The sequence below is a fragment of the Vipera ursinii genome (assembly GCF_947247035.1).
Source record: "Vipera ursinii genome assembly, chromosome: Z".
NCBI lineage: Eukaryota > Metazoa > Chordata > Lepidosauria > Squamata > Viperidae > Vipera > Vipera ursinii.
In genome coordinates this window covers 92878821-92892463 of record NC_139517.1, presented here as the reverse complement: position 1 = coordinate 92892463, position 13643 = coordinate 92878821, and the positions used below count along the sequence as shown (strand labels likewise).

The 13643-nt window shown below is 39.0% G+C and overlaps 1 protein-coding gene across 1 annotated transcript in view; it reads left to right on the top strand.

Annotated features, from left to right (window-relative positions):
- LOC310650197 (histone deacetylase 9-like) overlaps positions 1 to 13643 on the top strand; it is a gene marked incomplete at both ends in the record, with an annotated part of 188845 nt that overhangs the window by 136146 nt on the left and 39056 nt on the right. The gene's annotated exons all lie outside the window — the stretch shown is intronic.

Below are 13643 nucleotides of genomic sequence, written 5' to 3'. Positions count from 1 at the left end.
TTATCGCTTGGAGGAGTGCAGGAAGAAGTAAACTTTAAAGGAAAAAATAGGTGTAAATTTAGCAGGATACTTTCTCCCAGCTCATACTTGCTTTCTGAGTGTATATCCTAGCATCCTTCCTCTGACTGTGTTTGAGGTTTTAGCAGTTATTAGTAGCAGCTATGAAAAACCTATTATGCTCTTTTAATTAGTAAAAATAAATATTTGAGGATATCCTGGAGAATATTATTGTGATGTTTCTTAAGAGCAATTTACTTTTAAAACCTTATATTCCAATGTTTCATTCTTTAAAAGGGAAAACTTCTCTTTAAAAGAGATTACTGAGAAATCTTTTGACAATAACAATTTCAACAAATTGATCACATTTCCTGAACACCCAGTCAGTTGCTCTTGTATCTTAGCTTTTTGAAGTCCATGCTGATTGATAACAGAAGGTTTCTGCAATACCCTGTACTTGGAAAATTCCAAGTGGTAGAGCCAGATGTTACATCTGAATATCAATTATATTTTTTAGTGTCTCAAGAGGATTTATAATAAGCTAAGTCAGGGATCAAAATAGCTTCCCTGATCAAACTTCAATGGGCTATATTGGTAGGCAAGAACTTCAAGTTTCCATTGACACTTTTTTGTAATAGAACAGAAAGTTGCTCAAAATATATTATTTGGAAATTACAATTAATCACAAGGCTTTGAGGGCCAAATTTCAGTTTCAACATAGTTGCCTCAGTTTTGTTGAATTTCATCCATTATTTCTGCAATAAAAATGACAACAATCTAATTTTTGGCAGTTTATCCCATATGTCAGATGGATTCTGAGACGTCCAAAGCCAAAGACAAGGGACTAACTCCTCAAGGTGTGCTGTAATTTCTAAGAAATGTAGCATGTTTCAGAGTCACTCTGCTACCACAAAATGAAATTGATTAAACATGACGGCTCACATCCACAAGTGCTTGCACACTATGTTCAAAGGCCAATGACCTTAGAGTTTTTTCCCAAAGAGAAAATGTTTATCTGTTTTATGCACAAATAATGCTTTAGGGTATAGGTTTATTTACAGGAATGATTCAAATTTATCAAATTTATTCATCAAAATTATCTATCAAAATTATTGATAAGTCCTTTTGTTTAGGGTGGTCAGGAAATTTAGCTACAAGGTTTCAATCAATTTAAAATGTTCAGCAGAATTTTATGACCAAATCAGATTAAGTCATATTTTATCACCCAATTAAATGATTTTTATGAAATCTGAAAACATGAAGAAATTCCCTGCCTCATTATCGTTTTCAGAAGAGATTTCTATAACATTTTAGAATACAAGTTCATTTAAGACTTCTGAGTAACTTGCTTGAGGATTGCAATATAGTGGCAATTTTGAAGGGTCACAAATAAATCTGTAGGAAGCAATACCAGGGCAAGTGAGTTTTCTACTTTTGAAAAATACTGCTGATTAAAAATTTTCAGAAAAATCTGACCTGCAAGTTATCTTTATTTATAAAGTAAATAAATCCTTTCTAATACACATAGTTATAGAGGAAAACAAATGAACATAACATAAATTATTATGAAGAATGCTAGTATGATATAATGCGGTAAGAAGTACAAAGTGGGTTAGTTGTGGTCAGCTGAGAAATTTTGTGGGTATTTCCAAAATATATAATTATGTCAGCATCTCCGTCTTCAGAAATACTGCTTGAAATCTTGAAGATTACCAACCAGTTATGATAGCTCAGAGAACTCAATCTTATCAGATTTGCAGATGATACTACGTGGGCAGGAACAGCCAACACCCTAGATGATAGGCTCAAGATCTAGATGGATCTTGGCAGACTTGAACACTGGACCTTATCTAACAAAATGAAATTCAATGTAGAGAAAAGTAAAGTTTTACACTTAGGCAAGAAAAACCAAAAGTACACATATAGATTGGGTGAAACCAGGCTTAATAGCAATAACTATGATAAAGATCTTAGAGATTAGTGGACAATCAACATTGTGCAGCACCAGCCAAAAAAGCTAATGCAATTCTAAGTTGCATTAACAGAGGGATTCAGTCAAGATCAAGGTACTATAACACCTTAGTAAGACCATACCTAGAATACTGCAACCAATTTTGATCTCCACACTGTAAAAAAGATGTTGAGACTCTAGAAAAAGTTCAGAGAAGAGCAACAAAGATGATTTGGGGACTGGAGGTTAAAACATATGAAGAATGGTTAGAGGAACTGGGCATGGCTAGTCTAGTGAAAGAAGGGCAGGGGAGACATGATAGCAGTGTTCCAATATTTGAGTGGCTATCACAGAGAGGAGGAGATCAACCTATTTTCTGAAGCATCTGAAGGCCAGACAAGGAATAATGGATGGAAACTGATCAAAGAGATTCAACCCAGAAATAAGGAAAAAATTTCCGACAGTGAGAACAATCAACCAGTGGAACAGTTTGCCTTCAGATGTTGTGGGAGTTTCATCCCTGGAAGCTTTCAAGAAGAGACTGGACTGCCATCTGTCAGAAATGGTGTAGTCTCCTGCTTGGTGGGGGGTTGGACTAGATGACCTACAAAGTCCCTTCCATCTGTTTTTTTTCTAATTCTAATTTTTTCCATACCTAATTTGAGGACATGATTATCAGCTGTCTCACAAAACATTTGCCCAGAAGGATTATTTTTTTATTTTTATCTTATTTTGTGCCTTTGAGTCAGTCTTGACTCTTGGCCATTATGAAGCTCTTGGCAAGTCCTGACGTTTTCCTGGCAACATTTTCAGAAGTGGTTTGTCATTGCCTCCTAAGCCTGAGAGAGAGAGAGAGAGAGACAGAGAGAGAAAGACTGGCCCAGAGTCACACAGCTGGCTTTGTGCCAAAAATAGAGCTCAGTTTTCTGGTTTCTAGCCTGAGTCCTTAACCACTAGAACAAACTGGTTCTCCTGGTGCAATTAGTCATTCACAAAAGATCTATATTTATAACAAAAAGAAAGAAACACCATTGGGTGTAGCCACCCATCACTTTAATTTCTAAGGCTGTCTTAGAGGTGAGGGTGGAACCCAGGGAAATGTAGAGAACTGCAGGTCATGCTTGATGGTGGTGCTTTGTAGCATGCTAACTTCCTATTCATTTTCTTTAATTAAAATAATGCCAAAGTAAAATAGTTGGGTAAGAAAATCACCTTATTGACACCAAAAATATGATTTCATTTGGTAGGCATGTTTTTGTCCTAAGAACTATGTTTGGCACTAGATGATAGATAGTTACGTTTATTCAGCATAAAGTAGGTGTTTATATAAAACAATTATTTTCAAAACTTATATACTCGTATACACTTATATTTGAGGCATTGAAAAATAAAGCTTTTGGCAAATTGCTGAGATCTTGATGTTTCCATTTTTATCTATTTAATTTTCCATTTTGTTTATATGACCAATTTGTAGTCGACTCACATCCTGGTCAGTACCTCTTTACTCTCCTACCATCGGGTAGGAGATATAGAAGTATAACCAGCTGCACCAACAGGCTTAAGAACAGTTTCTATCCATGGGCTGTCAGACTCCTGAATGGGAAATAACTCCATGACTTGTGGGGCTGGCGGGTTGTGCAATTAGCTCACTTGGTGTAATTGTTGTCACTGTGAGTTGGGGGGGGTGCATGTAGGGAGGCTCAGACAATCTCATTGTACATATGTTGTACTTTGACAATAAAGGTTGATTGATAGTTCTTCATATTTTAAACTATCATGATACAACTGAAGTAATATATTAACATAATATAAAAATGACAATGATTAAGAATTTTCAATCCTATATATTTAAATATGAGTGAGATTAATTAATCCAAATAAACATGGATATGATTAGGCTGATTATATCACCTTGTTCATTTTTATAAGTACTTGAATCAATCAGTTGTTGCACATTTAGAAGGCAACTATGGATGTTATACTATTTATTAGTTAGCTATAAGATCAGCCAAGTTGGGTTGAAGAGGTACCGCTTTAATTGCTATGGATTTGTTTAAATAGATTCTAATTAAGCAATTATAGATGAATTCTTGCCAACAATTATTGTAAGATAAATACCCACACAATGAGAAGACTAATTATTTAAATGCTATTTCATGAAGAATAAATATTAAAACTGTTTATTTAATACACAATTACAATCTAATACAATAAAAAGTCATATGCTAGAACTTTTTTCCTAATGATTTTTTAAAGTAATGAATCTTTACTATGTTACTATTTTTAAAACTAAATGGTTTGAAATTCCTACCCATTGCCTAAAAGAAAATTATCTTTTATAATGACATGTTTGAATTAAGGCCTCTGGAAAAAAGTCTTTCAAAGAAACATTTTTACATGACATTCTTGTGATTGTATTCATTTTCATATTATTCCATTATCCTATTTGGGTATTGTAACACTCAAACTTTGATTAAGCTTCATTTCTTCAGTATAATTTAAATGATATGTTTTAATATAAATGTCTACAGGAAAGAAGATTTGTATATACAAATGAATGTATATGAATGTATATACATGATTTCTTAGCAAGCTATCATCTTGCAGTGCTATGGTGAGTACTTGGAATTTAGAGTATCTGAGTGGGATTATTAAATAATCACAAGTATTACAAATATTCTCATTCTTTTTTCCATAGACTATTTGCTGCAGTTCCTTGATTATTCTGTATCTCAAATTTTGGAAATTTGAGTTGCAAAAAATTAAGTATTAGGTAGGTGATGGTAAAGAGGATGGCAATTGCTCTTTGGGGCCTTCAAGAGCACTAATCTTTTCCCAATCTCATTCCCAATTGGAGACAACCTGAATTGCCATGTCTCAAGGTGTTATGACTGTGCCTGGTGAGCTACCTTTAATCCTGGCAGCAGTTATCAAGGCATGTCATTCCAATTCATGGAAAGTGGTTGTTGAGTTGATAGCCTGAAATGAAAGACTCCCCCAGAGATAGCTGGCTGTCCAAGTGAGGTACCTGAAGTCTGGTTTAGCTTGGGTAAACCTTGCTTTGATTTACCTTAGACTTGGCAATGCTTGTTCCTCTACCTGGGAGTATATCATGGTACCAGGGGACTACAGAATGTAAAAAGTGGACTAAGGAATAGAAAGAAGGCTAGTGGTAAAAGTGGAGTGGAATGGAGAGTTCACAGTCAGTGAAAGGAGAACCATGACTAGTTGCTTTCTTGGGGGTACTTTGCACTTTGCACAAATGAGATCAGTGTGATATTGTGCACCTGGAAGGTATGCACCAAACTGACTGGGACCTGGGACCTCCATCAGGTATTCAGTGGATGTAACTTCAAATTCTACAAAGAAGAGAAGCACTGTACAATGTAATAAATAAATTGGTAATAAATAAAGGAGGAGAAATAGCACCATTATTTGCAATGCTCACAGCCTGATTGTAGATGAGTGAACTATCATTTTATTCCTGTATGGATGTATTTATTTAGGACACCAAGCTTGATGACTCAGGAAGTTGTATTTTTTAAAAATGACCCAGTTAATTTTAGATGCTATTGTTGGAAGCATATCAATGAAAAATAATCAAGAGGTCATAAAAGAACCACAAGGATAAAGTGCAGAATACTGGTGGGTGGGAAAACTTTTGGCAACAGCCACTACAAAGGCTTTAATGAGAGGAAAATATGTTCTTAAGCAAATTAGAGAGCAGTGGGATGATTAAATGGTAAATAATGGTTATATACTGTCTAAAAGACAGAAACAATAGAATGTTTGAGAAGTAATATATTCTCAATTTGCTTTGTGTATCAGTTTGTTTCTGAGTAACTAAATTTATCCTTTTGACAAAAACAAATAGATCTTAATGGGCCTGAGGTAGTAAAAGTGGGTAGCTGGACTTATGGACAAAAGGATCTTGTCTACTTCCTCAGGCATTACTTGAATCAAGTTCAATCCAAACAGACATCACAAGTCTATTCCCTGGGCAACTCATTAGAATTTACCCAACCATGCTCCAACTCCAAGCAAATCTGAGCAACTTTATCTGACACATAACATGAATATTCCTCATTATAGCCTGGAGATGATGTTCAAACCACCCCAATAGAGAGTGGGTCATCCTAAACCAGGCCACTAGAAGATTATCAGCAGATGCAATAAGAGTGGATAAATACCAATGTTTCATCATCCTTACCACCATCTGTGCTCAAATATATTCAATGTATTTGCTCTTTGCCTTTCTCCAATTGTGCTCTGGCTATCGTTTCTGGAGTTTCATTTCTCAGAACTCATTAGAAAACCAAACAGCATATGGGATTGATGCACAGAAAGAGATTTCAGAAGAGCAATCTACTCAAGGTCTCCATCATATGCTTATACCAGGCTGCAGCCAAAGTGCCTAACTAGTCCTCAGAAAAAACCTGAAGCTCCCTCTGGAATCCAACAACATCCATGAATTGCCTAGTAGAAGAGTTCCTAACCACGGTCCACTACTGGGCCTTGAGTGGTTTAGAACCAAGCCATGGAGGTAGTTGGCGAGTGCACATATATGTGCATCCCCAATTGCATAAGCAGTGGGCAAGCATGAGTGCATATGCTCCATTTGCATGAGCAGTGGATGCACATGTCCGCCACTTGTGCAAATGGAGGTGCACATGCACGTTCCCTTGCCCACTATTCACATGAAACCATCCCCTCTCCACTCCCCCCACTTGTTCACAAAGCTGGAAAAGTTGGAGAACTCTGGTCAAGGACAGACTGTAGAAATGGCTCGCCCAGAGAATTAGACAGCAATGAAAGAGGGAGCTGTCCATAGCAATAGACTGATGGTAATGTTCTCAAAAAATAGATCACACTGAAACTGCCCCAAGGCAAGAATCAAATCTAGTGTGTGACTTCCAGAATAAAATGGACCTCTATTATTTGGGACAGATACATCCAGAATCCATGAATTCCTGATATAACCTAGACTTAAAATCAGTAGGTGACAGGTTAAAGTTCCCAAGAACCATCAACCTCAGCCCTAAGAGTCCACTGTTAACTGTGTAGTGAAATAAAGCAACTTAAGCAGGGATAATGCTGAGCAGCAGGGATATATCTTATATATAATTAGCTTTCATCAGCATACTGAACTCCTAACCAGCAAGTGACCTCACCCAGTAGTTTCACAGAAATGTTGAACAGGAAGGGAGAAAGCATTAAACTCTATGGAACTCCTAGCTCTGCCACAGGTCATCCATAAGTATAACCAAGGCTGTCTTCACACTGAATCCAAGCCTGAAATCCAACTGAAGTGGACCTAGATAATTTACTTCCTCCAGAGTTCTCATCAGCTTCAGAACTGAGTTATCCCTGGTGTATTTTATAGGAACACTTTACATATATAGCTAACCTGCTTCACTCCAAATATTTTAGAATAGATCCATCAAGTAAATGGAACTCCATTTTGTGAAGAAACACTTGGAACTGAGTTGACAAATGCTGATGCCCACCAAATTGTTGGTTCTAAAAAAATGACTATTTAAGGTTCAACAGAAATCCTGATTTCCATTTCCACTACAAAATATCCCCTGAATGATTGCAGTTCACAGAAAATGCCACATAAGTATAAATCTTTCAAACCACAGAAAAAATGCCTCCTTTATAGCATATTCTGCCCAAATAGAAATGGCTTGATAAACCATGGTCACAACTGGCATAATCATAATCATAATAGTAAACTTGGAAGGGACCTTGGAGGTCATCTAGTCCAGCCCCCTGCTCAGGCCGGAAACCCTGTACCATTTCAGACAAATGGCTGTCCAGTCTCTTCTTAAAAACTTCCAGTGTTGGAGCATTCACAGCTTCTGGAGGCAGGTTGTTCCACTGCTTAATTGTTCTAACTGTCAGGAAACTTCTCCTTAGTTCTAGGTTGCTTCTCTCCTTGATTAGTTTCCATCCGTTGCTTCTTGTCCTGTGTTCGGGTGCTTTGGAGAATAGCCTGGCTCCCTCTTCTTTGTGGCAACCCCTGAGATATTGGAACACTGCTATCATGTTACCCCTAGTCCTTCTCTTCATTAAACTAGACCAGGGGTCAGCAACCCGAAACAGCAAAAGAGCCACTCGGAACCGGTTCCGTCATACATACAAAAAAGTTGGAGCCGCAAAATGTGCACGCGCATGTGGGCACGCATGCGCATACGCAGAACAAGCAAAAAATACACCACCCATACGCCCGCACCGCATCCTGAGCTGCACGCACCTGTCACTACCCAGTGCCGCCAGCTTACGTGGGGGTTAGGGACGGACTCGCAGGCGACGGGCACTGGGTTGTGGCGGCGCCTTCAGCCAGGGCACCGCCGGAGCCACCCGAGCGCCCTCCCCCTCTCCCAGTACCTCCAAACCTCTGCGTTCGATGAATGCAGCAGCTCTTCAAACGTGGAGGCGGAGGTTTGGGGAGCTGCGCAGCTCTCCAAACCGCCGCCGCCCCGTTTGCAGAGCTGCTGCATTCCTCCGCGTTTGAAAGAAACACGGACGAATGCAGCAGCTGTGCAAAGAGGACAGTAGCAGTTTCGAGAGTGCGTGCGCACCTCTCCAAACCGCAGCCGTCCCATTTGGAGACCTGCCACGTTCGTTCATGTTTGACGAGCGCGGCAGACCTCCAAATGGGACAGTGGCGGTTTGGAGAGGTGCGCGCGCACCTCTCGGAACGGGTAGTGCCACTCCATTTGGAGAGGTGCGTGCGCACCACTGCCCGTTCAAAGAGGTGCACACGCAACGGGCGACTGGGAGCCACAGGAGATGGCTCAAAGAGCCGCATGCGGCTCCGGAGCCGCGGGTTGCCGACCTGTGAACTAGACATACCCAATTCCAGCAGCTGTTCCTTATATGTTTAAGATCACGGCATCTGGCCCTCTCAGTTCCTGGCAAATAGATGGGGAAGAAATGGAGGTAGTGACAGATTTTATTTTCCTGGGCTCCAAAATCACCGCAGATGGGGACTGCAGCCAAGAAATTAAAAGACGCTTGCTCCTGGGAGGAAAGCCATAGCAAATCTAGAAAGCACACTAAAAGCAGAGACATCACCTTGCCAACAAAAGTGTGTATAGTCAAGGCTATGGTCTTCCCAGTTGCAATGTATGGCTGTGAAAGTTGGACCATAAGAATGGCTGAGTGCCAAAGAATTGAGGTCTTTGAACTATGGTGCTGGAGAAGACTCCTGCGAGTCCCTTGGACTGCAAGGCAATCAAACCGGTCAGTCCTAGAGGAGATCAATCCTGATTGCTCTTTAGAAGGCCAAATCCTGAAGTTGAAATTCAAATACTTTGGCCACCTAATGAGAAGGAAAGACTCACTGGAGAAGAGCCTAATGCTGAGAAAGGTTGAGGGCAAGAGAAGAATGGGACGACAGAGAATGAGGTGGCTGGATGGAGTCACTGAAGCAGTAGGCATGAACCTAAATGGACTCCAGAAGACGGTAGAAGACAGGAAGGCCTGGAGGAACATTATCCATGGGGTCGCGATGGGTCAGACATGACTTTGCAACTAATAACAACAACTACTAATCATCTTTGTTGCTCTTCTCCGCATTCTTCCCAGAGTCTCAAAATCTTTTTTACATCATGGTGACCAAAACTGGATGCAGTATTCCAAGTGTGGCCTTACCAAGGCATTGTAAAGTGGTATTAATACTTCACGTGATCTTGATTCTATCCCTCTGTTAATGCAGCCTAGCACTGTGTTGGCTTTTTTGGCAGCTGCAGCACACTGCTGGCTCATATTTAAGTGATTGTCCACTAGGACTCCGAGATCCCTCTCACAGTTACTACTATTGAGCAAGGTACCCCCTATACTATACCTGTACATTTGGTTTTTCTTGCCTAAATGTATAGCCTTACTTTTTCACCATTGAATTTCATTTTGTTAGATAGCGCCCAGTGTTCAAGTCTGTCCAGATCCTCCTGTATCTGAAACCTGTCTTCTGGAGTGTTGGCTATTCCTGCCAGCTTGGTGTCATCTGCAAATTTGATGAGTTTCCCATCTATCCCTTCGTCCAAATCATTGATGAAGATGTTGAAGAGCACTGGGCCCAGAACAGAGCCCTGGGGCACCCCACTACACACTTCCCTCCATGTAGATGTGGTTCCATTGAGGACCACATGCTGAGTACAGCCGGTCAGCCAGCTACGAATCCATCTGGTGGTGATGCTATGTAACCCACATTTTTCTAGCTTATCAAGTAGTAGGTTGTGATCTACTTTATCAAATGCCTTACTGAAGTCCAAGTAAATTATATCCACAGCATTCCTCTGATCCACTAATTATGTCACTTGGTCAAAGAATGCAATAAAATTTGTCTGGCATGATCTGTTTTTGACAAACCCATGTTGGCTTTTAGTAATGATTTTGTTTGCCTCTAGCTGCTTGCTGATTCGTTGTTTGATTATCTTTTCCAGAATCTTCCCAGGTATTGAGGTCAGGCTGATAGGTCTGTAGTTTCCTGGATCTATTTTTTTTTTCCTTTTTTGAAGATGGGAACTACATCAGCTCTTTTCCAGTCCTCTGGTAATTCTCCAGTGCTCCAGGATCTTTGACAAATATAGTTCAGTGGTTCTGAGATCACATCTGTCAGTTACACCTTGGGGTGTAATCCATCTGGTCCTGGTGATTTGAACTCGTCTAGGCTGGACAGGTGCTCACTTACCATTTTCTTGCTATATTAACTTGCATTTCTATTCTGTTTTTTATGGCACTATTTTTGATAGGTTGGTCTGTTTTTTCCCTTTGTGTAAAAACAGATGCAAAAAATGAGTTAAATAGTTCTGCTTTCTCCCTGTTGCTTGTCACCTTCTTGCCACTTTCAACCAGTAATGGACCAATCATTTCCTTCACTTTTTTTGTTTTTTACATGTTGAAAGAAGCTTTTTTTGTTATTTTTGACTTTGGTCGCAAGCCTTAGTTGATTCTGAGCCTTAGCTTTCCTCACTTCATCTTTGCAGGCTTGGGCTATTTGCTCATATTCTGCCTTAGTTATGTGCCTCTCTTTCCACTTTCTATACTTGTCCTTTTTATCTTTTAATTTATAAGAGAATTCTTTATGCGGCCATGCTGGTTTCTTTTGAGAGCTGTTATTTTTCCTCTTTATTGGTATTGTGCTAGACTGGGCTTTTATTATCTCATTTTTCAAAATTTCCCAATCTTCTTGAGTTGTTTTCCCTTTGAGGATTCTCATCCATGGAATCCTTCCCAAGCTTATTGAAATTAGCTCTCTTAAAGTCAAGACTCTAGTTTGACTGTATTCTATTGCTTGTGCTCCCTGAATGTTGAATTCCAATATTGCATGATCACTTCCTCCCAAGGTTTCTGTGGCTTCAACACCTTCTATCATTCCATCTCTGTTAGTGAGAATTAGATCCAAAATGGCTTATCCTGTAGTTCCCTTCTCTACTTTTTGAGTGACAAAGTTGTCTGCTGGGTTTGTCAGGAATCTGTTTGATCTTCCACTTGGTGCAGAGTTTGTCTCCCAGTTGATGTCAGGGTAGTTAAAGTCCCCCATTACTATTGTGATGTGCTTCCTACATACTTTAGTTAGCTGACTAGCAAAAAGTTCATCTATTTCCTGTTTGGTTGGGTGGTCTATAGTATACACCTATGACAATGTCATTTTTTCTCCCTTCTTTATTGACCCAAATGCATTCAAGTTTACAGTTTTCATCATAATTGTGCTCTATTTCTGTAGAGATGTAGTTATTTCTTATATAGATAGCAACTCCACCTCCTCTTTTATTTGGTCTGTTTCTTTTGAATAATAGTCCATAGTAACTTTTGGAAGGCCTGGGTAGATGGATTCTTGATATTTTATGTGATTCAGAAGGTGTTAACTAAAAGAATGCTCTTTCTGATTTCCACACCTTTTCTAAATCCAACAGGAATAGGTTTTGGAAAGTTTATTATTCTGTGATAGAAGAGAACAGGAGCTCTTCTCTACAGCTGGTGCCTCAATAGTTGGTTTTGCTTTGACTTTTGTTTTTTCCTTAATTATTTCTAGAATTTTCCCTGTTCTGATGTTTGATCACTGCAGGGGATTTCTTTTAGGAAATTAATTTCTCTTGAAAGTTTTTGGAAAATACAAGATCCAAATTTGTTCTAAGGCAGACATGTCAAACTCACGATATCACGTGATGTCACACAACATATCAGAGCTTTTTTCCCATTGCTGGCAATGGGGTGGGCGCAGTTTCCTGATGATGTGTCCGCCCCGTGGGCCGGCAGTTTGACACCCCTGTAACCTAAGGTTTTCTGTAATTCAGTTGCCATGGTGCTGTTGATTAAAACATGGGCTTTCCTCACAACAAAGTCACCTGGATAACTGTGTATAATTAGGTTGACAAAAGTGTAGTAATATTTTGTTGGCTATAAGTATTAGTAACAAGGTATTTGTAGGTATGCAAGTATTTTTCTCTATTGACTTCTAAGAGGTATGAGCATTGTCCTTGATTTTTTTCTGAAATTGAGTTTTCCAGATTTACTCCAGTTCCTGACTAGACCAGTTGCCAGGTCTATGTGAAAATAGTTCCTCTAAGTGTGACCAAAGTTTATTTTCTTCATCACTGATTATGCTTAGATGATTTCTTAGACAGCTTCCTCTTCAGATGCTATGATTTTCAGTAAACATGAATGCTGGCAGCTCTCCTTGTAAAAAATAACAAATGGCATCATCTTCTGAGTTAACAGTCAATATTCCATGCTGATATTTCCTGTGAGCCTCAACAAGAGTGCTTCTGCAAAAAAAAAGCAAAAGAAAGGGGAAAAAAAATCTGTGACTTGCTTGCTGCTGAAGAACTCTCAGCACTTTTCACAGAGGAGATTTCTGTTGGGTATTGCTGAGTACATATTCTGTTTTTTTAATATTCTTTTTATTAATCTACCACAAATATATTTTCCTTATCTCTCTTTTATTAATGTCATTAGAACAATTATGTCAAATAATGAATAAAGTATACCTCTGAAGAATTTCACAGGTTTCTATGCTGTGGACTAATTGCAAGAGTGCAGTTTTTCCCCATTATTGTACAGCAAATTCTTGTGGGACAAAAGCATAAAAAGTTTTGGTTTCACTGCTATGTATTTCCTTTGTATTCAGTCAATCCTTTTGTAGATATGCCCAAAATTGTACTGTAAAGTTTTTGAATACATGAATCTTTAGGTAGTTCTCATTGTTTTGGGGGGCGGGGTTCCATTTCAACTTAACCAACACAGATAACAAAACAATGAGTAACAAGATCTTGAAAAATTACTTTATGGATGTACAAATGCACACTTACCATTTTGTACATGCATACAATTCCATCCAAATATCCAAAAATCCTATCCAAACAGAATCACATGCTTCAAACCACAAACATATGAAGGAGTTTTATTTTTATTTTATTTTATTTTAATCCCATTTATATCCCGCCCTTCTCCGAAGACTCAGGGCGGCTTACAATCTAAGCACAAATCAAATGTGCTTAGCAGTAGCCTTCATTCTATGTATATGCCTGCTTATTAGGGCTTTCACACACACAACCCCCAAGCGGCATTATTACAAAGTCAGCTTAATTGCCCCCAACAATCTGGGTCCTCATTTTACCTACCTCGGAAGGATGGAAGGCTGAGTCAACCTTGAGCCTGCAGATAACAAGATCTTGTTTGCACTTAC